This window comes from Oreochromis niloticus, linkage group LG3 (genome assembly GCF_001858045.2).
Source record: "Oreochromis niloticus isolate F11D_XX linkage group LG3, O_niloticus_UMD_NMBU, whole genome shotgun sequence".
NCBI lineage: Eukaryota > Metazoa > Chordata > Actinopteri > Cichliformes > Cichlidae > Oreochromis > Oreochromis niloticus.
Genome location: NC_031967.2, coordinates 12,535,596 through 12,559,557, shown reverse-complemented (window position 1 = coordinate 12,559,557; position 23,962 = coordinate 12,535,596). Strand labels below are relative to the sequence as shown.

Below are 23,962 nucleotides of genomic sequence, written 5' to 3'. Positions count from 1 at the left end.
GCTGCAGAAGCCACGGAAACCAAAACATGCCAAGGACTAACCTGGGATAAGCTTAAAAGAAGCAGAGGATTCATCAGCATTGTGTGGAAGAAAAAGATGCATGTAATGTGTGTAATATGATTCAGTAATGTTGATACATATAGATAGATTGTTCACTATTAGCCATTAACTGTTAGCTTGTCACTTCCGCAGCTGTTCCGTCACGTTATTGTCTCCCCAAAACATTTCTTTTGTTTTTCTGGGGAGACAATGACCTGAGTCTACTTGTTACTGCTGCAGTGTATTTAACCTTTCAAGATTTTATTATCGCATTTTCTATAAAACAGGATTTATATGACTTACAAATCGCTGATTTCTGTGGATAATATGCAGTGTCTCTCTTTTAAAAATCAGGTTGTACAATGGAAAAGAATGCAGAAGGTAGGTTTGGATAATCCACTGCAAGAATGAACATAATAACATCTGAAACAGAATCTATCTCCCCATAATTTGAATTTAAGAGGGAACCTATCCCACATATACTCTTAATTATTTTGCACTAAACAGCTTTTATTTTAAAGACACAGTTGAAAAGATTCACGTGGTGTTGACTCTCGTGTTGAACTGATCTGCCGTCAGTGCTTACAGAGAGTACAAGGAAGTGTCGGTGTGAGAGATGCGCTTTACAATCTGGCGAGGCATTCAAGAAAGAAGGAATTTTAATGCATTTACTAGTGCTTGCTGTAAAACACTTCATTGTTAATTTTTAGTACAACTCTATCTGCAGCGGTCTTTACTGCCCTAAGTCTGCTAATTGTTGGTGTTTATCTGTTTCTAAACATGAGTAATATGTAACTGTAAATGACGACAGCATCGTCACTGGCTTTTCTCGGCTAAAAACTTCTGACAGACTGTATGAAATAGACCCTGGTGCAGTACTCGTGAATTTAAGCGCTCTTGACAAAATGTCATTTGGGATGTTCTTGAGCTCCCATCTCACTTGTGGACACAGGTGTTGGACGTCCTCTGTAATTGCCCCCCATGGTTTGGCTGTCTGAAGAACACCTGGACTTCCACAAAGCACACCAACAGTTGCGACTGTCAGAAAAGCATGCGTGCACGTCTCATCTTGAAGAACAGATTTGTTTTTTGACAATCCTCTGAATTCTATTTTTTGACTTTTTAAGTCAATGAACTATATAATTGCTTTGAAAACATTTATTTTTATTTTTTGGTGCTTCTGTTGCTACACAATCGTACATAGCTGTGCCATTGCATTTATATGTGTTTTGGACTAATAGTTGGTTTGCAAGGACATTACTGTTTAAGTCAAGTTTTATTATAACTTGATGATGATGACTGATTACCACATGGCAGTTGAGTGAGATGAGAAAATGCAAAAAAACAAAACAAAAAACCAAAACAAAACATCTGTTTATTAAAGCTGGGCCAGCGTGTGATTTGACTGAGTGTCAAAAGTCCATTTATCTTGCTGAACAAGGTGGCAGAAGCCAGCCAGGATTAAAGAACTGGGTCTCCGGCCGACTCTCACCTTCAGCACTCTCTCAGCTCGGAATGAGAGTGCTCCATCATCCAACGCGCTCCGTGACACCAGCTGGGCAACTAGGTGGAAAGAGCAATGGGGGTGTCGTGCTGTCCACGAGCACCTTCCCTGTGCCACAACAAGGCCTGCTTTGGTTTTCGACTCACGCATCGCCTGCACATGAACAAAGAGGAAGCACCTTGGTGACTGCTCATGATCAAGGCCATTACCACTGCCCACAAAAAACAGCACACAGTGTTTTGTCTTTTTGACACCGTGAAGTTACCAAAAAAAATTAAATGTTTGTTCACTTGCTGGCTATGATATTATACAATTTCACAGTCTGCACCAACATCATCATCATCATCATCACTACATACATGACACAGAATATAACTCTGGTCTGGTTAGTGTTGGGGTCGGTACTCCAAAAAGTAACATATTACACATTACTCATCACTTTTCTTAAAAGCAATGCAGTTAAGTTACTTAATTACTCACCAGAAAAAAAATAATTAGTTACATTCCCTTTACTCCATAAACCTTAACCTTCTCCATGAAATTCTCACTTTTTTACTGCCTTCTCATTGGAAATTGTTGAACCCAGAATCTCCATTTCTTCCTTCTCTTCTTCAAAAACATCAGGACCAGCTCTTCATCGCTTATATCGACTTCATTTTTTTTTCACAGTTTATTTTTTGAGGATAAATTTTCAACAGAATCACAGCACATTTGGTGCGTGCATACATTACACAAGTTCGGATTCAAAAATTGTGGTTTTTTTGGGGTTTTTTTGCTTTTTCACGATATACTCGGTGTGTAACAGCCTTTAGACTACGGTCCCACAAACCAACATAAATTACTAATCTAATGGGGACTGTCTCTTTTAGCTTTTACAATATGAAAGTTCAGACTCTGGCTGCTGGACTGGCATCCACTCAGCTTTATCGACACTCTGGGTTTTCCACTAGCTTTGCATTAGCATGCTGTTTTTTGCAGATGCGTGCAAAGAGCCAAAGTTGTGTTACCAACATAATGCAGTTGTGTGTGTCCTGGACACAGTTTGCATTACAGAAGAACCTTTATGAATGAAGTAACAACATAATTGTACATAGCTGTAATGTAATTACTCAATTTAGTACAGTAACACGTTACATTACTGCGTTACAGAAAAATGTAATGTGATTACGTTAATGCGTTACTTTGGAACACGTTACATTCAACACTGTGAAATGCCCACAGTGTATATAAAAAAGGTTGTTCTCCACTGGTAACAACATCAGCGATTTCCCTGAAAAGGTTCTATGAATTTATTCAGTGTAGCACAACTAGGATCTTTCCTTAAATTCGATCAAATATTTTTGCCGCCTGTCACAGAAAACAAAAGTGATTACGAGGAACAGTCCCAGAGGGGAGTTGAACCCCAGTCTCCTGGATGAAAGATGAGTTTGTTTCAAGCAACCGCCACGCTATTCACAAACAGGACTGTGCCTGTTTCATTCAACATTACCATCAGGGAATCTGTGTGTCTACCACAATAAAGTTCCTAATTGGCTTTCCATTGGCATTGTTTCCACAGCGCAGCCACATAATGTGTTCTTTCAGAGGTTGTGGTCACTTCCCGTATTTCTGCGAGATCAGGTTGGGTTTCTAATTTAGCCTCAGTAAAGGCCAGTCTGTTGTTTGACTTTCTCTCCTTCAACTTGTTTTTTAACAAGAAAACGCTTCCTGTTGTTTGCATCACATTCATTTTAATTAGGGGCTGTGGGCATCGCAAGACGACAACATGCATTTTAATTTAATCTAATTACCTGAAAAGCAGGACTCTATCCATAACTGTCACTTTTTAATCATGAGGTTCCTTTACAACAGGAAGAAAATAAGTGAACCAGTTTTTTTTTTGTTTTTGTTTTTTTTAACCTCTCTCATCACAGCAGCACAACATCGTGGACAACATGAATTCAGTGTGGGGGGATTTGTCAAACCAAGAAAAAGAAAGGAAGAAAAAACTTGAACACACATAATCTGCATCATTTCCAGTCAACAGGAAGGTTTGAATCCTTATTAATCGCCAAGCATAACATGCACGCACTTAAAGACATAGAAAAAAATGTCTATCTGCAATGCATGGGGAGTTCTTTCACATTTGCCCCCAAACAGTCATGCTGAAAATCTAAGGCAAATTTTCATTTTACGGCCCGTCAGCTCCCTGATACAGAGCAAATGAATGCAGCAGCAAACAAATCTATCAAGTCCTACATCAAAACAACTGTGCTCCCTCTCCCTGTGACTTAAGGACACAGACATAGCAGAAAGGAGAAGTGCGGGAGGAGAAAAAGAAGTGTTAGTGAAAGGCACAGAAGGAATCATGGGCTGTGCTGAAAGCAACCTGCTGGCTTCTGAAAGGCCTTCAGCAAGGAAGTCCTTTAGTCACAACAATACTGGATAACAGCAAAACTGTTTGATCAAGAAGAGCGAATTATTGCTCCTTGGGGCTCCAGTGTTTTCCTACACAAGCTGTATGCTTCTTTACTTGGCCTGGCTGTTCAAGTACATTGACAGCCGCTGGGTTTGTTTGTTTTTTTGCTATTTAAAATGATTAAAATCCCAAGGTAAGCTTGCATTGTGTCTCATTTTCTGAAGAAAAAAAACACTTATAAATGGTCAAAAAGAGAAACAACACTTAAAACGAATATATTAATAGAAACTCACTAGTGATAATAGCTGTGTGTTGAGGTTAGTATGTTATACACAGCACACTCAAAAAGGGCTCTTCCCAAAAGGTGCAAAGACAGTTTTTCCTTGTGGTATGGTAAATATGTAAAACTGGAGCCCCCCGCAGTGTTCAAGCAGTTGCAAAGACAGGCCGGACCAGAGGGATTAGCCAACCACAAAATCATCTCTCTGTTTGCTTTGAATATTTCCAAGCTTCAACCAGTGCTGCCGTGGCAGCTGAGAGGGGGAAACAAGGGTCAGGAAGAAATAGCTAAGCTGAAGAATCGGAGGAGGATCCAACATGCAGGCGAGGGAGAGCCAGCTAGGGCAGAAGCAACAGGTTAGATAGACATGAAAGTCTGCAGCTTGTGCCAAAAATAGAAGCTAGGGGTGTGGGAAACACTGGGGTCGTATTTTTTTGCATTTGAAACATTTCTTCTCGGTGAGAGAAAACAACTCATACGAGTTGAAATCGAAAGGCTGCAATTAGAATACAAAGGTACCCGTGGCATCATTATCCCGCCGGTTTGACTGACGTAGCATGATACCTTGCTGCTGACCCAGTGAAATGCGTCTCCCTCCAAAATGCTCAAAAAAAAAAAGGAGAAGCGCTTACGTTGGATGCAGAGCGGGAAAACAATGGGTCTTTTAGAAGCCTTGAGGCGTGAAGATGGCAAATGAAAGTACAGGTTGTGGAACAGCTACGAGCGCACTGATGTATAGGGCAGTATCAGTTCAGTTCGATGCTTCTCATGAGGCATTATGGTGGGCTGAAAATGTCAATTTCATGCCATATAGACTTTGATTAAAGAGCCTAATGGATACCTGTCTGGAACATGACATGTTAATCAGTGTCTTTTCATCGAGCTTTTTGTCCGTCTCTGCTTGAGCGTTCCTTGCCTTCACCGGGAATGGCAAGGAGAGAAATGGAAGAGATGTGCACAAGATGAGACATTAGACCTTTAATTAGAGAACACTTTTGAGCCCCTGCGTCTACCTCAGTGGTTCTACTAAATGCACGCTGCATAATGATGTTCTCGAGGATGCGCCGAGGCGCTCAGATTGTTCTTGGTCCTCCGAGCTTAATGACATAACTGGACCTTTAATTTGAGATGACACCGGTTGATTTAATAATGAGAGAAGCAGCCAGATATTGACGTCACATGCAACTCTGTAGCATCTACAGAGAAGCTAAACCCCGTGCTGTCCATCTATACAAATACGGTTACTTTTAAATGCCTGAGTTATGGTTTAGGGATATTTTTTTTTTTATTGCTAGCGCTGATGAAAACTACTAAAATTAGACCCTCTTCATCTGAGTTTTTATTTTTCCAGCAAGTCACTGCACTTGAATTGATGACTTTGGAGAAATTAATGTGCTGCTGGGTTACTTTCAAAAGGCTCAGAGTACTGTGAGGGGGAGAAATGCAATCAGTCATCAATGGCCATAAATTTCTCTGCAGAGTGAAAAGAGACTGAAGAATTTGTGCTGACACTGTAAAATAGTTTGACAGAGCGCTGGCTGGTTTTACAGTTATTTTTTCGCAATGAGTCTTTCCATTAGGGAAATATCTACTCCTGGTTTATACCTCCGCAGAGGAGCTGAGAATGTGTATATGCAACGTATATGTACGCGCACGCCTCGGTGTGTATGTGATTGGTCTGCATACATCACAGGTGCAGAAGCACGGACGCAAGCGGCAAGAGGATGAGGTCATATCCATTTGATAAGTGCGACTGAAACAATTTAATTGCATAAACCATAATTCACTGTGTCACCGGGACCTATTACTTAGGAACCTGGGTGATAAATTGCACGTTAAAAGGAAATAAACTGTATCAGAAATCAACTTTTTAATGAGCATGTGCACTGAATTACCTGCCACCTCGCAGACACCAATCATAGATAACAGATATACGTGATATTATAGAAGTTAGATAGGGTAAACCGCCTTACTTTAAGTCATTATCTTTATTTTCTCTCTAGCCAATATGAAGTGTAGGAATTCTGTAGTACACCTGCCTGGTCATAATCATAAACTGTATATAAAAGATGGTTGTGCCACTGTGACATTACACTTTGGTTTATGAAAGTTTATGCTTCAGGTTTCGGCTTTTTGATTGAGAAACCAATAAAACTATTCACGCTTAGCTTTGCATTACAGCACAATCTGCTCTGTCTAGTATTTCTTTCTAAACAGGACCAAAGTTTAATCATCATTATACTGTAATCAAATTCTATCAATTTTCTTCTTAATGTTAGTACATCTTTTTTTTCTATTTCTCCTTTAATTGGGGTTTTTATAAAATGCTAACGTTTTGATTTTTTAGGGACCCCAGTTTTTAATTAATATTTGCTATGTGTCCTAAATTAAAGTGTTATATAAGCTGTGTCCAAATCCAGAGGTTGCATCCTCCTGAGGACCCGGCCTTCGCGGTCTACATGGGCGGGTCTTCCAAAGGCCGGGTAGGCCGGAAGTGAGCAGCTGTGAAACTGGACGGTCTAGCCTTCAGATTTGCGTCACCAGCTGTCTCGGAGGAGTTTAATAAACTCAGCCGTCTGCTCTAAAATATAACAGGCCACTGGCGTAAATTCTCGACCATCTTACACTTCTGTTTAATCAGTTTTCCGTTCGACGTTTATTGAGCTGTAATCTCAGCCAAACCGATTTACTCACGAATAAATAAAACACTGAAAGAAGCCAAACACTAACATTTTTAAGTTATCTAAGTGACTTATATATCATGTTGACCTGAGTAGCGAAAGACCACGGAGGGTTCCCGCCCCGGCTAGCTATCACTTTTGGAAATACGTGATATCTTGATAAATCGAGCAGATATTTGAAGTTTACACAGCTACATTCTCACCTGAAAATATCTTAAATATCTTAAAGAGTAATAAGAGTAATATTAAAACTAAGTAGCTGCCACCATTGTTGGAAACTGGAATTGGCTGGACCGTGCTGTGAATTCTCGGATAGGTTAGACCACGAAGGATAGACCTGACCCATCCTTCAAATCTGGGGAAAAGGAGGACGCATTTGTCGGCCGTATTTGGAAGAGTCTACGAATTTGGACAGCCTTCGTTGCGTCGCTGTGACGTAATCGGCCTACAAATGCGGCCTCAGGAGGATGCAGCCTCTGAATTTGGACACAGCTATAGTATCCACAGATATGGTCATTTGAAAGAAGAAAGACTGTCATCACTAGGGATGGGTACCGGTCATGGCACCGGTTCTGACATAAACGGTAGTAACCAGACCGAAAAGCAGCGCACATTTCGGTGTTTTATTTCGGTCCTTTTTTTTCCTGAACCAATTCTAGCCAATCATTTTACGTTTCCGAGGATAGTAGGCGGGGCCAGGTACGTACGTTCTTTTAGAGCAGAGCTACAGATTAAAAATGCCCAAGGCGAAGCGATCAAAAGTCTGGCTGTACTTCGCAGCAAAAGATGCAAACTCAGCAGCCTGCAACAAGTGCTTTAAGCTGATACTGTGATACTGTCAAAGGAGGTAACACCTCAAATCTGATGAAACACCTGGCGACGCATAGCGTTTTTTTTTTAAGCCGAGAAATGCGCCGTGTTTGATAGCTTGCTGCGAGACCTCACACCGTGCACATCTACTGCGGGTGTGGTGCCTGTTATCGGACCCGGAGTTAGCAACATCCCCCAAAAACCCGAAGAGGAGAGTCCTGGCCCCTAGCCCTGTCAGCATAGCAGAAATGATGACGGATGATTCTTCTCTGAGTGAGTAGCTTCATGTTGTTCGTGTGTAATTAACGTTGAGTACGCTAACCACATTATTACATTAATGCATGTAAGGTGAACTAGCAAACACCGTCGTAGTTACATGCGGCTGTCTTCTTGTTTGATGGCAGATACTCCCTTCACCCTGGCCAAAAAGGCTAAAATGACCAAAGGAAAATTGGAAAACAGTTAAACATGAGAGGTTTTTGGACAAAGTTTGTGTTTTTTCCATTATTTAAGCACTGCTTCCAGCCAAGAGTGATACCATATATGCCCTATAGCTGCAGAAAAGGCTAACATTGTTATCTTTTTACAAAAAAAACAGCTGAACATGAGAGGTTTTTGGACCAATTTTGTGTTCTCCATTCTTTAAGCACCAGTTTGAGCACCGTTTAAGCACCGGCACCGTTTCAAAAGTACCGGTTTGGCACCGGTATCGGATAAAATCTAAACGATACCCATCCCTAGTCATCACTGTCTTCATCGTCTGGATGGGGAACTTTCCAGGATAAAAGTCATCAGAGCATTGGAGCTGTAGCTGGATCTTCTGTATCTGAGAGAGCTGAGGCATGCCCCATATCGCACATGAAAAAGCCCAGTCTCAGCAGCAATGACCCTCCCGGGAGTGAGGAAACTTCACCTGCTGACTGTCCACTGCTCAGCTAGAAGAGGAAAGGTGTTACTTTTGCTCCTGAATCACAGACAGGAAGGCAGCAAGTGTTTGCTTCTCCTGTCACAGCCAGCATCCCCTGAGCACAACAGGAGGCAAATTGGCTGTTATCACTGCCCATTGTCTGTGACTAGATTTAGCTACTTTTAGTCCTTTCTGTTCTGGTCTCTGTGCAACCATAGTGAGAGTTTGGTTCCCATTGCCAACAGTAAGACTGTGTCACAGATTTTGTTCATATTTATGGATAGAATTGCTAGCTGCAGCCAAAGTGTGGAAGGCTGAAGGTAAAGTAGTCTCAAGATCACGTCGCTGTTTTTTTTGCTGATGATGTTGTTCTGTTGCAGTGTTCATTTTGTTGACTAATAACCTGTGTCATAGTTTTTATCAGCAACTATTTTTTTCTGGCAAAAACATGACAATAACTAAAAAGACACTAATGCATGAAGACAAAAACTATGATGAAAAGTATTAACGCTTTCATCAACGAATAAAAATAAAATGAAAATGCTCCAGAAACAGGAGATCCAATCAGAACAAATTAAGCTGCATAGAAAGGCGGGACAAGTTTGTAAGTGATCCAATAAGATCCTCCTTGTGCAGTAAGGTTAGACATTTGCTTTCCCAGGTTCCTCGTTTCTCACGAAAACGCAGCAAAACGTCAACACTTGGGAAAGGGAATCCAACCTAGTACTAGCAAGGTGCACAGAATAGAGTGGCCAATGAATATAAGCGTATGGAAGCGCTGTTCATTATAACAGCATAAAACACAATTCTATGTAATAGTTTTTAGGAAGAAGACAAGGAAGTGACGTGAGTACATTCATACAACTTACATAACACAACAGGTGAAGTTTATGCTATGTACTTCTCAACTGTACAGAAGGGATACAGTTGAAAAAGCACATTCACAGCATATTCTGTTTCTCATATGTGAAACAGAGTAACACCTCTATCGGGGGCGGGGTTTACAATCTTAGAGACTGTCACACCATCCTAACTCTCTTGCAAGTTCCCCCCATCCAACCCCCACCCCACACGATGCAAACACACACTTTAATCATTTAGATTTCCATTATCACAGCTTCCTCTTCTCATTACTCAACCTAGTTCCCCTCACTACTGAGCCATGAACTAAAATTAATTCATTACCTTGTCTTCACCAGAAGATTGCTATCTTAGTCGGCTTTGAGTTCTCATTTCAAACTCAAACATTTGATTTTTTTTCCCTATATTTTCTCACAAAACCTACCCAGATTAATTAGAATAACGTTGCTCAAAGAGAGAAGAGGCAGCGTACAATCCAACTGCTCGAGGGAGAAATGGCAAAGAGGAGGAAGACTACAGGATGAGTCTGTATCACTGAAGCACTGAAGCAATTTCACAGAGACTGGAAAAGTGTGACTGGGAGGTTCCCATCTACTTGTCAGTCACAGAAACCTGTGCCTAGTGGCTTTGAACACCGTGTGCGACCGTGCTCGGCTTGTTCTTTTAACTCGTCGTCTCTCCACCCCTCCCACCGCCTATTTCGCTCCTGCTTCAGTGCATTTCATATCTAAGGGAAAACAAACAAGCAATGTCATTCCTCTATTATTTGCCAAGAAGCCCACTACTCAAGCCTTGACACTTGCATAATGAGAAGTAGATGTACATGCAGCCCTTCTCAGATGAGAGCTCAATTAATTGATCTACAGCAACAGCCCAAAGAGTTTGAGGAGTTTAGTGCAGGAGGAAAAACACACAGAGGCAGAAAGTGTGGGAAGTGCAAAGGCGAACGCAGCGTTGTTCTCTGCAGCTGCATTTCATGTGCATTTAAAATTGCTCGACTTGTGACTTTTAGGAATCGAGACCAATTTGATCACATATAAAGTGGACAGCCATTTAAACACAGTTTGCTTTAATATAAAGAAAACACTTAAATTGGGTGATCAGATTTTTTTCTTCTTACGTGGAAAATTCTGCAAGTTTGGCAAATATTAAAAAACAGGAGTCTCAAGTGGCTCAGATGATCTCTTGATAGCCACATAAAAAAATGATGAACTCTGGGCTTGGGTGTGATTGTGACTTTGATCAATGACTGGGGAAACTCATTACGAGCGTGGGCCAGTGCGTGAGGCGTACCCTAATTGTGTGCCAGTCTGTAATTCTGTGCTGTAATTGACAGCTGGATGAAGCAGGTGTGCCCAGTGACACAGCAACGCGATGAGAGAGACAGATGAGAAAGGGACAGAGAGATCACCAGATGAAGAAACAAGAGTGCTAGTGATTTTTTTTTAAAGATAAAGGGAAACATTTAACATTTCTCGACATGCATATATATGAGCAGATTTAACATGAAACGTGGATTGTGCACGTTTTGCTTTTGGCGCTGAATATTTCAATTATATAACTGGGTGTTACCAAGAAAACTTTCCCGTGATATTAAACTGAATTAATGAAGTAAAAACTGTGTTAGGAGAGAAACTGTTGAAGCGTGCGGCACCAAGTGCTGTGCAACTAAACATGTTTTATATTATAAAATTGAAAACATACACCGACAAGAAACTGCTCTGTCAGGTATGCGGATACAGGACCCAAACGCAGGACTCTTTGAATGAAGATGTGTTTATTTACAGTGCAAAAAAGACAACAAAGTGCAAAATGTCTTTTCTGTGTGCGCTAGGTGAGTATGTGTGTTCTTGACTCCCGTGCAGTATTTTCTCCCAGTGACTGCGGCCTGTGTTTCCGCTCTGTCTGTTTCCGTGTGCTCGCTCGTCCTTCCGCCATCGGTTTCTCATAAAATGATCCAGTTTCGACGGGAGCTCAGCCACTCTCCTAAGAAGCTCCTGAGATGTGATCAGCAGCAGGTGTGTGATGCGCTCCAGGTGTGGTCAGTCCCCCATGGCGGGACACATTCTCCAGGTCTGCTGTCCCAGGAAAACCAGGACACAAGCACAACGCATAACCCTGGCTGGTCACCAGAAAATGTTTATCAAGCACATGAGCCCTGGGTCCCCAGACCCAGGCCCGTGACATCCTGATATATTGTTCATTTTCTACTTTACTCCTAGAAACTTTACCTTATCTGTTATAAGTAACCAAGTGGTAAACTAAAGCTATAAAGCTACATCAACAAGTGAGTCATGTCCCATAGTTCCAAAAAGGTAACAAGAGGTCAGAGAAAGCTTTAAAAGAGGATGCCTTGACACGTACACAACAGCTGTAACAGGGCAGCGCAGCGGTGGAGGGGTGTAGCACTGTCACCTCACAGAAAGAAGGTTCCTGGTTAAAATCCCAGCTGAACCTTTTCTATGTGGAGTTTGCGTGTTCCTCCTGTGTGTGCATGGGTCCTCCGGCTTCCACTCACAGTCCAAAGAGACGCATGTTAGCTTAACTGGGGATGGATGTGAGGTAGATAAAGTGAGTGAGTTAACTACAGATCACACGTTAGCTATGCATCCATATAAAAGTGCTTTGAGTGGTCAGTAAGAAAGGTGTTACATAAATGCGAGTTCATTGCCTTTGGTCTTGCAATGTGTTCTAAGTGTTATTTAATGCTAAATTAAAATTGATAATTCTAGATAGGGCTGCTCAATTAATCGAATTTTAATCTCGATTACGATCTGGGTTTTCAACGATCATTAAAAATGACTGAGCCGATTATTAGCACCTCCCTCGTGCTTTACTCTCGCGCTGCTCCGTGTGGCAAATCGAGCGCACCTCTCTGCGTTTCGAACACGCGTCACAACAATTAAGAGGACCCGAGGGAAGCTCGGAAAGCTCGGAAAGCTAAGCAGAAGTTATTTGGAGAGGAGAGGATAATGGCTGCTGAAGAAAGAATGCCGTTGGTTGAAAAGAGAGGTAAAACGACTTCAGTGGTGTGGAAACCAATGTTCCCTCTAAGCTGCGCACGTGCGCAGTTGCGCACTGCTGGCACGGTCTCTGCGCACAGAAAATCTGCGTTGCGCACAAAAAAAATCTAACCTGAATTGAAATTAAAATTAAAACTTTAACAATTCTGTTTTGCAGTGTTAGTCAGTAAGTGACTGGCTGCTCCTGTATGGGATTAGAACGATGCCACCTTATCCTATAGTCCAGCCAATAATGCGATTCACATTCGTATATACGCAGCCAATCAACGTCGTTGACAGGCTATGACAGCGTCCTTATGTCCCGACACCGGTGTTTTAGCTACCAAAGCGGCGTGGCTGATGTGCAGTGAAGCCACATTAATGACAACGTGCACAACCATTGGAGATGTGAGCAGGACAGACGGAACAATTGACGGAAAAAGTGTGGACTTTATACCAGTTTTTAAATTGTGTTGATAGGCCAGGTAAAACCAGAGTTATGATAAAAATATTTGCAATGTTTGGTTTTCTTCCTGAATACTATCGTTGTTTATATTTACTGTGGGAAGAAACGGTAAAAACGGCGTTTTATAATGAAAACGCACGAAAGCACTCTCCGCCTGTGAGCAAAAACAAAACCAAAAATCCCAACCCTTTCCTATTGGTCGAAAAAAGTACCGTGTCGACCAATCAAAAAATGATATGGCAACGTGGCGTCTAGTTGTTAAGAAACGGGGGGAAGTTTTAGGAGTGACGGCGGTGCTTTGAGATGTGAGAGATTTGAGACGTTTAGCGCAAATCTTGTGTAGTTAGTGTGTAGTTAGTGTGTAGTGTAGTCAATAGTTTTGTTGGTGTGTCAGAACATTGAGGCGGCTGCTGAATGTTACAGGTGTTACAGGAGTGATACATCTCCTGCTGTCAGGCCTGCAGGTATCAGGCTGTTGTTCTCCTTTATCTCATAGTGGACAGAAATTATTTTTTGGAGTGGCACAAATAATTTGTGTGGCATCAGATTTGATGCAGAACAGCTGAATGTTCTGTAAATAGTTTGAAATGTTTATTTAAAAAACGCCTTGGATGCATTAAAAAAAAAATAGCTGCAAAAAACTTTGTTGTTTGCCAAACTGAGTTACTTTTTTGAAGTAGTAACTATATAATTAATTGCCCAGCATTGGTCATTATATACTGTATTTTGCAGACAGAGAGTTACAGGACTCTCCCAGACCACAGACTCAGACTCATAATACAAGTCAGAGCTTTATGAAGAAAAAAAAGAAAAAGTTGTGTTTTCAAAATTGGAGTTCAAGTTATTTTTACTTCCAATAGTGTTAATATACTACACAGGTCATGAACAAGATTTTTTAAATTTTCATTGTAAGTGGGCTAAAGCAGTTAATTAAAAGTAGTCTAACATAAATGTAAATGCTGTAATTTGATTATTGTAATAAACCATGTAACTTGGATGGATTAGATGCTGGCGTGACCACAGTGCACACGTCTGATGTCGCTCACAGTGGTCCAAGGGATCGCTCAGGGAGTTTGTGTGTTCGCTCAGACACATGAAATATTAGAGGGAACATTATGGGTTCGCGGAGTCAGACGTGGATCGAATGTTGTGCAGTATTTTGAAGTTCACTAAACATAGATGTTTACATTTTTCATTTATTTTTTATATTGCAAACATTTGCACTGTAATCAGTATTTGCACACTATTTTATATTATTTTTTGACAATCTTTAAAGCCATTATTCAATACATTGTTATTGTTAAATAAATATCGTCAAATAATCGAGATCTCAATTTCAGTGAAAATAATCGTGATTATCATTTTTGCCATAATCGAGCAGCCCTAATTCTAGATGTAGTTATGAGGATCATTTTATGATATGGCAGTAATGACAGTGTTTAACTGCTTTAACGGTTGCATAATAAATCCCAAACAGCTCCAGAATATTCCTGTCAACTTCACTTTCACTAAAATAAAATGATGATGGCTGTTTGTCTTAGGTAAAGTAGGGCACGATATTGTGTGACAGCATTAAACCTAATACATATATACATATATACATATATATACATATATACACATATATATGTATATATATGACACTCTCCTGACTAAACAGATATGTATTTACCTATATTGTGAAGACAGGTAAAATGAACAGAGTGTAAGGGTTCAATTCAATCAGTTTTATTTATATATCACCAAATCACAACAGCAGTCGCCTCAGGGCACTTTACACTGTAAGGTAAAGACCCTGCAATAATAATACAGAGAAAATCCCAGCAAAGCAAGAAACCCCGGGCAGAACCAGGCTCATGGAGGGACAGCCATCTGCCGGTTGGGGGTGGTTAGATAGTGATGTTGGAATACTATCGATTATGGTTCCATACTTACGATTCAGACAGAGCATCTCATATAATCTGTTCGCTTACTGTTAATAGTCTGCTGATAAGCACTTTTAGTGCAGCCTTTGAAAAAACGCTAAGATAAACATCCAGCATATACACCCACCTGATTATGTTAAATGGACTGGTTCTTATATAGCACTTTTCTGTTCTAACGTATTACACAACATGGCTCATTCGCCCATTCACACACAACTTCTTCAACTTTTTATATGCCTGTGACAGACGTGGTAACAAAAGCTGCAGGTCTTTCTGTGAATGTGGCTTTCAGACTATCACTGTTGGTACACTCGTCAGCTTTTAGATATATTATGTGTTTGATGAGGTGTTTCCTCACATTACGTGCGTTGCCATGTCCAGCTTTGTATTTTGCACTACAAAACCTGCATTTTTGGCTGGCTGCCACTGATCTTATCTCACAGTAACATCACATGGTCCCACACTCTTTTTTCCTCTTACCCAGGTGTGGTGGGTGACATTCTAGGATGTTAATAGTACTCGCCATACAGGCATTTTTTTTTACCAGGCCTGCAGCATGTAAGGGACACCCTGTACTCTCACAACGTACATTTGATGTCAGACGTGAAACAAGCTCAAACAGAGAATGTTACATTGCATTTGCATGAAAATGATGTGTAGCAAAATCAAAACATTTGGATATATAAAAATATTTTTTTGAAAATGAGATGTCAATAATCGCTGTATCTGAGATGAAGTGTGTGCAAAATTTCATTCAGATTGGTCCACCAGTTATCAAGGAGACGGGGTACATACAGACATATATACATACAGTATGAGTAATATAGTTACATGAAAAAAAAGCAAACCCATAACAGCTAAAAATCAGCTTGAAAAGAAACCCAATAGTTCACATCATGATGATTCGTGGTTTTTGGTTTGTGCCAGTAAGATTGCCATACATCCACAAACTTCATGACGTTCCTTTATTTCCTTTCCTAAGGTCAGTATGAGTTTGGATGCATGAAATCCAACTCAACATCTACCCGTGGAGACTTTGCAGTGGGCTAAATGTGCGATACGAGCTACAGTGTGCGGCACACCTGGTAAAAAGCTGTCCCAGAGAAAAGCCTGTTTGTTTGCTTCAAGTGATACACCAATAAAGGGTAAGCTCTTTGCTATCTTCTGGCAAGCTGTCATAGACCAGGGGCACAGAATGTTGAATTCAATCAAGCACACCATAATTCCTTGCAGTGTATGAGTGGGGCTGACTCACAGGCTTCTAATGGCTGCTCATAATCAAGCACCATGATTAAGCACTTGGGGAAGTGGGCACACACTGAAAATCCTTTGGAGATGTCCTTTCCCTTAGAGCTAAGTACACTCATTACCTCGCAACAGCGGGTACGTGGGTGCTTCATTAGCTTTTATGCCGATTTGCCTGTATTTGCCCATGGTTTTTCTGATTTCCATAGAGTGAAAAGGCACCCGAAGAGCCCTTGACTGTAACAGTTTGAAGTCTGTATGTGGACCAGGAAAGTCTCAAACTGTAGCAATTTCAAGTTTCATGGTCTCACTCCAAGTAAGAAATAGAAGAATGGTTATTTCTTTACCACAACCGTCCATATTAGCGCTAATATTTTTTACATAATATCCTATAAAATGATTAAAAATGGCTTGAAAACTCCATTAAAACATAAATGACCACCGAGCTGACGTGACATTATGCCCTGATGCACTCAAAAACCTCCTCCTTTACCTCTGCCTCCCATTAATATGAAATGCAACATGATCCATAGGCATGCATTTTCCGTTCTCGGGATTAAGGAAAACATCTATTTTTTAAAAGTACTTTGAAGAGGTCGTGCTCAGCACAAACCACGCTGAACCCCTCAGGATGCTTTGATCGTAGACTAATTACAATGTCGACTCTGCCAGTAGAGACTTGACTTGTTGCAAGAGGCCAGACGGTGGATGACATTTTCCACATGGCGAGCGACATTAGATATCCAGACAGATGCTTCAGCCAAACAGACTCATTAGTAAGAGCCATCAAGGTCCTGAACCAATAACCGCAACACTGACCACAGCCATCTGTATTCGAAAAACACCCATGAATCCGTTTAAAGAGCATTATTAAGATGAAATAAGTAGAATTTAGAATTTCTCTGTTCTTACTCTGTTCATCAATAAATGCACCGTTTTTGAGGATTTTTCCAAACATTGTTCCGCGACGATGTTGTGCAAATTGTGGGGTACATGCGTCCCCACAGACATCCACGGCACTGCCTTAAGGTGTAGCAGAAGATGGATTGCCACTAAGTGTTTTCTGATTCATATTACAGTCCATAGATTATAACCATTACAGGTAAACCTTCTGGCAAAAAGATTAGTCTAATTAGTTCTCTCTTCAAGTATGCCCATCTTTGGTTGGACACGTTCATGATATATTGCCTCTTTAAAAATTTAGAGAAGCAAGTAGAATGCCACTTTAATCGAGTGTTTTACACCTTCCAATCTGTTTACCCTTGTCATTGTAATGAGACTTGAAATGCTTAAATGGCTCTCGAAATGATTTATTGATGATGATTTGCTTAATATTTGTTTGAGAAAGCGTGGCCGCAAAGAATACCCAAGAAACAGTTGAACTGCCGCGACTCTTCCATATGAAAGGCATCTTCCATCAACTTTGAGCCGTTTTTCCTCCTCAAAATATAGATTTGATGATACTCATCTCTCACTGCTAAAATAAGCACAGACAGATGCCTGACAAATGTCCTGATATCTATCAAAGTACTATCTCCTTGTCTTGTTTTTCCCTATCCATGCAGCTGCTGACAATACATCACTGCCTTTGATCCCGACTGTCACAAATGTCTGCTGAATGTCACACGAGTTTTTCTCAGACAGGTTGTCAGGGTGGTGTTTAGACAACGCCGTGCGTGTGTGGACGCAGTGTGCAGGCGCACCGCTGTGTAAAAATACACACAGATGTGCAAAGAGCACTATATAATTTGTATGTACGCGTGGCTGTATGGGTGCATGTGCACACACACATGCTTGGGCACAAGCCTTATCCAGAGAGGGATAAATCCAATCCATTACTTGGCGGGACTCAGGGCAGCTCAATCGATGGCACTCTCAGTGGCTGCTGATGAACTTCCCTCTCTGACAAGGTGTATCATTCAAACCTGTCGCAGAGCAAGAGGCTGTCTGGCATTTCAAAGCATCAGGGAAACTGAAGGCCAGAAATTTTACTTGAGGGAAACTAAGTATGTGTCCACACTACTGAAAGCATGTCCACGGAGCATTCGTGCTTTATAAACGATTCCTGCCTCCCACTCGTAACTTGAACGGCTGCGAGCGGAGCTGCGTGTATTCATCATGTTAGAACAGCGCTCGGCGCTATTGAAAGCATGTATTATCAATTTATGCATGGGTTGAACATAAAGTGTAATTATATTCAATCACGCCAGATAGGAAAACACTGAATAATATGCTTTCGGCATGTCGAATCTGGACTCATCTACAAGCATGTTTCCTTATCGTCTGGCTGCCACTTCCCTTCAACCTGGGAGAAAAAACAAAACAAAACAAGGGGGATGGAGAGATGGTGGAGCAGTCAGTGTGAAGGAGGAGGAGAAGATCAAATGGCAGGGCGGTTATGAGATGTGTGTCTGATGCCTTTTCAGACTGCACTGTTTTGGCCGCCGCACCAGTCAATCACGATTACAATGGCGAGGAGAGATGGGAGCAGTGGTGCAGAAAGAGCAGGAGTGATAATTACAATGCAAGGGACAAGATAATGGGAACACGCTGCACTCTCCCAATCATTTCATGTATCAGCTGCTGACTGACCCACCCCCACCCCGTTTCCCCCCAACACGCACACACACACACACACACACTGACAACCAGCAATCACAGGTCATATTTGTGAAATCCAAAATGAATTAATTTGATGCCAGGCAGTGGGGGGATGTGATCCGTCCCCGTCCATGCACGTGTTTGCGTGCGTGGTTTTTCTCAAATGTCAACGGATATTTACTTCTCTCTTCCCTTCCTTCTTCCCGGTGAAATAAGCATTATCCTTGTAGGATGAAGAAGAGAGGGAGTGCAACACTATAAGCAGCTTTTTTTCTGTATGGATGTCGCAAGGCATGTCAATCCCTGATTTTTAAATTAAATTTTGGGCTTTTACCTCTTTGAAGTTGTTAATAATTCACATCACTGTATGTGATGCTAAGCTAGCAATGCACACTTCTCGTTGCAAATACTCCAAGCTAATGGTTAACTCCTCGATCGGTTCTGCGAATTGTAATAAATGATCAAGTTATCAGAACTCTTACTACTTTCTTTTATGTGTTTGGCCAGTATCTATATCCATCGGTCACGTTCAGTGGTCATTTTGAATGTTAGCTTGTTTGAACAGTTGACTGGTAGCTACAACAGGTTGGGGAATGCTCATTTTTTTCTTACTGACCAGTAGTTACCCAGTGGTCATTGGGTTGCCTCAAGGCTTCTGTAACTGGGACTTTTGCAGTAGTTTTCACAGCAACTCTCAGCAACTTATTGCAACCAATCAGGGTTGCCAGATGGTCGTCGACTGGTTTCTAGACCTACGTAATCAGGGCCTTAACAAGCTTGAAAGGCGTTTCATAGACTGTATAGGTGCATTGTACAAGGATGGATACCTGCTAATTAGTTGCTAAGTAATTTACTGATAAACTCATGAAATTTCACTCACTTTAGAAGGTTTTTAATCACACTTCAAGCAATATTATTTGTATGATAGTTGCATTAAAATGCTGCAAAAGGCACCAACAACACAAACATAGTTGAGAGGTTTAGTTCAGTGCATTAATTAAGTTTAGGTGAAACCTAGCAGAGGGCTAGTGGCTTGGTGCTCCCACCCATCAATGGAAGAGGCCATGCCCCTAATAATGCATAATGCCTCGACACAATTATAGCACTTTAGTTATTACAAAATAACCCATCCCCTGTGCAGGGAAATTAGCAGCCATTAGAGTCTAAAGTCATTATTTTATGCCAGGCAGGAAGCACCATTCATTTCTTCTCCAAATCTGAATATTTTAAAGTTGTCTGTGAGGGACTGCCTCAAGTGGCATTTTGAGGAACTGCAGTTTTCGAGACCTTGTGTGTGTGTTTTTTCAGCCCACGAAATTGCTCCTTGATTTTAACCCAGACTTTAATATCCAAACAAGTAGTTTTGATCCAGAAGGCTACAAAAGCCTAATATGGTTACATTTACTTTATATATCTTTAATCATTTGATATAATTCAACAGGTGCATATCACATAAAAATGCACTCCATTCCAACAACCAGTCAAATCTTTTTAGGCAACATATTCGTAGTAGGTGTTTTTTTCAACACATTTTAACAACTCTATCTCCTGCAGGATTATTACATCTTGCATTACTGCCCATCCTGGCACAGTCTGGCTGTTCCTTCACTATGTTGAGAGCAGCACATGCGCTGCTCCTCTTAAGTATACTCAGCTGAGAACATTAATCATAGGATGATCTAAATTAAATTTACCATAAAGCGTAAAGAGGCTTAATGAAAATGAAGTTGTTTATGATGTGCATGATTACAAGGGTATCTTCTCTTTACTGGAAGTACTTGAGATGAGCAATGTTAGTTGGACAACCAAAGGCTTTCAAGCTAAGTATATAGCCACAATCAATCATGGCGCTGTTTAGCAGGGAGTTGTTTGCATTATGTATTTATGTAGTTGATAACTTAGAAGTAAATTGATCCCTTTTTTTTTTTTAGAAATATTTTACATGCTAACTCTAGGATAAATAAATAAATGCACATGTATTGCATCATCTTGGCCTGATGAGACACGATACACTTTTAAACATAAGGACACGTGCCAGGGCAAATAGTGCTTTGTATTTTGTCTAAAGGACATCGAGCTTGATCATCTGCAGCATTCAGAGGAAGAAACAGAACAGAATTTAGTTACTCTGAATACTGAAAGTCTTTGAGAGCATTAATTGTGTCTGCCGGCACAATGTCAATCAACTGATCCTTGCAACCAAAGCTGTTCACACAAATACACGAGGAGTGGATGATGGAGATTACAAATTATATGCACCCATGGTCTGTTTAAACAATGTCAATGATAAGGTTGCTTTTCCTCCTTCCTACCAAACAAATGACAAAAGATGCCAAATGCTTAGCAAAACCAAACATGATTAAATGACTGATTACCCTTTTGACCTAGAGTTCAAGGGTCACGCCTAGCACAACACATTTGCTGCAATGACCTAATTTGCACACGGCGTCTATACACACACACGGCTGCGTTTCTGTATGCCGCTTTTTCAGACAAAAAGAAGGAAGGTTGAAGAGGTAGAGACCACACAGCTAAAGCTGCTTGAGGGAGAAGGCAGAGCTAATCCACGGTTATCAACACTTTTAAGCCTGCAGACTTCAGAGCCATTTGCAACCCCCCTCCCCACCTCACCTCCCCCCTTATTTCTACTCCACATTCCCTTTTCACGTGAAGATACTTGTGTTTCCACCTGAATCCGTGATAGACCGCCTGGAAGTGGCAGCGCAGTAATGGTTTCCAGGGAGACGGCAAAAAGCAACGCTCCTAGATGTATTGGGATACAATACGTCACGCCGCATTTCTGCTCCCAGGCACAAACCGCTGAGTCCTCTACCCAGCAAGCTCCTTCTTGAACCTGTGTTTACCTCGTCATCTCGGGAAATAAGTGAGGATGATGTTTCTATCTTCTCACGTGTGCCTGCGAGTTATACCGCTGGATGTGGCCATGTTGCAGGCTTTTATACAGGATTATCACAACATGTCAGTAAACAGGGTAATGATTTAACACTTTAATGTCACCAATGCAGAATGATACTTTTTTTTCTTAAAAATAATATTAGGAGGTTCAAAAATAGTGCTGTACCACCAAGCACAAAGTGTGCCTCTGGGAAATGTTCTTGGCATCAGATTAAATTATAGTTTATGTTGGGGGAAGAAAAAGGGAGAATATGTTAATAAGTAGTGCTTTAACCTTTTTATCCCACTATTTCTCAGGTGGGGAAGACTTAAGTCTAACTTAAAATGTAAAATTTGCTGTCACCTGTGGTTCATATGTCAAAACGATGTTGGTAATGTTAAGTTTTCACACGACTCTGAGCAGTTTTGTAAAAAAAAATTTAAAATTAGGTGCACTTCATGATTCAACAGCAGCCTTTAGCAATAAGTTGCAGTAATTGTTTTCTGTATGACTTTATCAGTCTGACACATGCTTGTAGAAGAACTTTGTTCCTCTCTTCTTTACAATGTTGCTTCAGTTCACTGAGGTTTGCAAGCATTGTTTTATGCACCGCTCTCTTAAAGTTAGTATATCAGTCAGGTTGGGGTCTGGACTTTGACTGAGCTATTGCAGCATTTTGATTCTTTTGGTTTTCAGCCATTCTGTCTGTCTGTGCTTGGGATCATTGTCCTGTTGCATGACCCAATTTCAGACAGTTTTCTAGAATACTTTGGTATACAGAGGAGTTCATAGTCGGCTCCAGTGTTGGGAAGGTTACTTTTAAAAAGTATTCCACTACAGATGACAGAATACATTCCCCAAAACGTATTTTGTAACGTATTCCGTTACATTACTCAATGACAGTAACGTATTCTGCATACTTTGGATTACTTAATATATTATAAAGTTTTTTACAACTACATGAATGTACTATTGCTGTGTGATTTATTACTATTACTGAAGGATACTCACCATACCAATACCAACTAGATTTTTAAATCTTAATATAAAATGAGTAACAGTAGGGTGGACATTAGGTAAGGCTGCACTTTTTGCAGCGATCTCGTGTAGAAAACTATTCCACGCGTATATAAAACAGGTCTGCGGCTCCGAACCGTAGTAAAGGGACCTCTGGCTAATACGTCGGGTTCGCGTCAGGCTCGTAGCTGAAAACTAGCTTTACTTTGTTGTCTGGATCAACTTTGCTAGCAAGAGACAGAGAGAGGCGCTGCTCCAACGGAACTTATTGTTTTGGAGGAAAACACGAACACGGTGTGCAGTCGAGTCTTAATAGCTTACTTACAACTGGGCTCATCAGGCACTCTTTTTGGCTGCAGTGGTTATTATTATATTTACATGCTTCATACATGCTATGCCTGTAACACTCTGCCTATTGCCTTCATATGAAATAATTTTTTGAACAATAATTTTTAATAATATTTCTTCACGTCATTATGCGGGCCGCAAGTAGGGGTGAAATGGTCCGCGAGATGGAGACACGGGCATTAGAGCCTCTTAATGCGTGTTTTGTATATAGTATTTTATTTTATTCTATTCTGTACAGTAGTGTACTGTATTTATTCTTATTTTATTTTATTCTAATTTTTGCTTCATAACTTTTGCACTGTCTACTTCCTGCTGTGACAAAACAAATTTCCCACGTGTGGGACTAATAAAGGTTATCTTATCTTATCTTATCTTTTGTTTGGGTTTCCACCGGCGTGTAATTACCAAAAATAGAGAGGGGATAGCCTAACATATGAAACAGGAAAAGACCGCCGTGTAATCCATTTATTTCAACAAAGTAACTGTATTCTGAATACCATCTTTTTAAACGGTAACTCTAATGGAATACAGTTACTCATATTTTGTATTTTAAATACGTAACGCCGGTACATGTGTTCCGTTACTCCCCAACACTGGTCGGCTCAGTGACTGAAAGGTGCCCAAGTCCTGTGGCGGCAAAACAAACCCAAATCATCACACCTCCACCACCGTGCTTGACAGTTGGTATGAAGTGTTTGTGCTGATATGCTGTGTTTGGTTTTTACCACACACGGTGCTGTTCAGAGCGGCAGAGTGACGTGGAGGGTTCAAATCCACCATCTGACCATGACTTCCCCACGTGTCTCTCCGTAGGTTCACTCCGCCTCCTTTCCACAGTCCAAAGACATGCAGTTAGTGTGGTTAGATTAAGTGTTGGTGATTCTTGGCCACAGGTGTGAATGTGGTTGTGAAATAGTATCTGTCTCTGTGTTGGATGGATGTACCGACGGATGATAAATGGATGGATGGTTGGTCGTTCGTG

General features: G+C 40.9%; 1 long non-coding RNA gene across 1 annotated transcript; it reads left to right on the top strand.

The window, feature by feature from the left end:
• On the top strand, positions 1 to 1,903 carry LOC109197076 (uncharacterized). Its single transcript, XR_002058371.2, has 3 exons — positions 1 to 107; positions 394 to 420; positions 992 to 1,903. It is a non-coding gene; the product is annotated as an uncharacterized LOC109197076 (long non-coding RNA).
• The last annotated feature ends 22,059 nt before the right edge of the window (positions 1,904 to 23,962 follow it).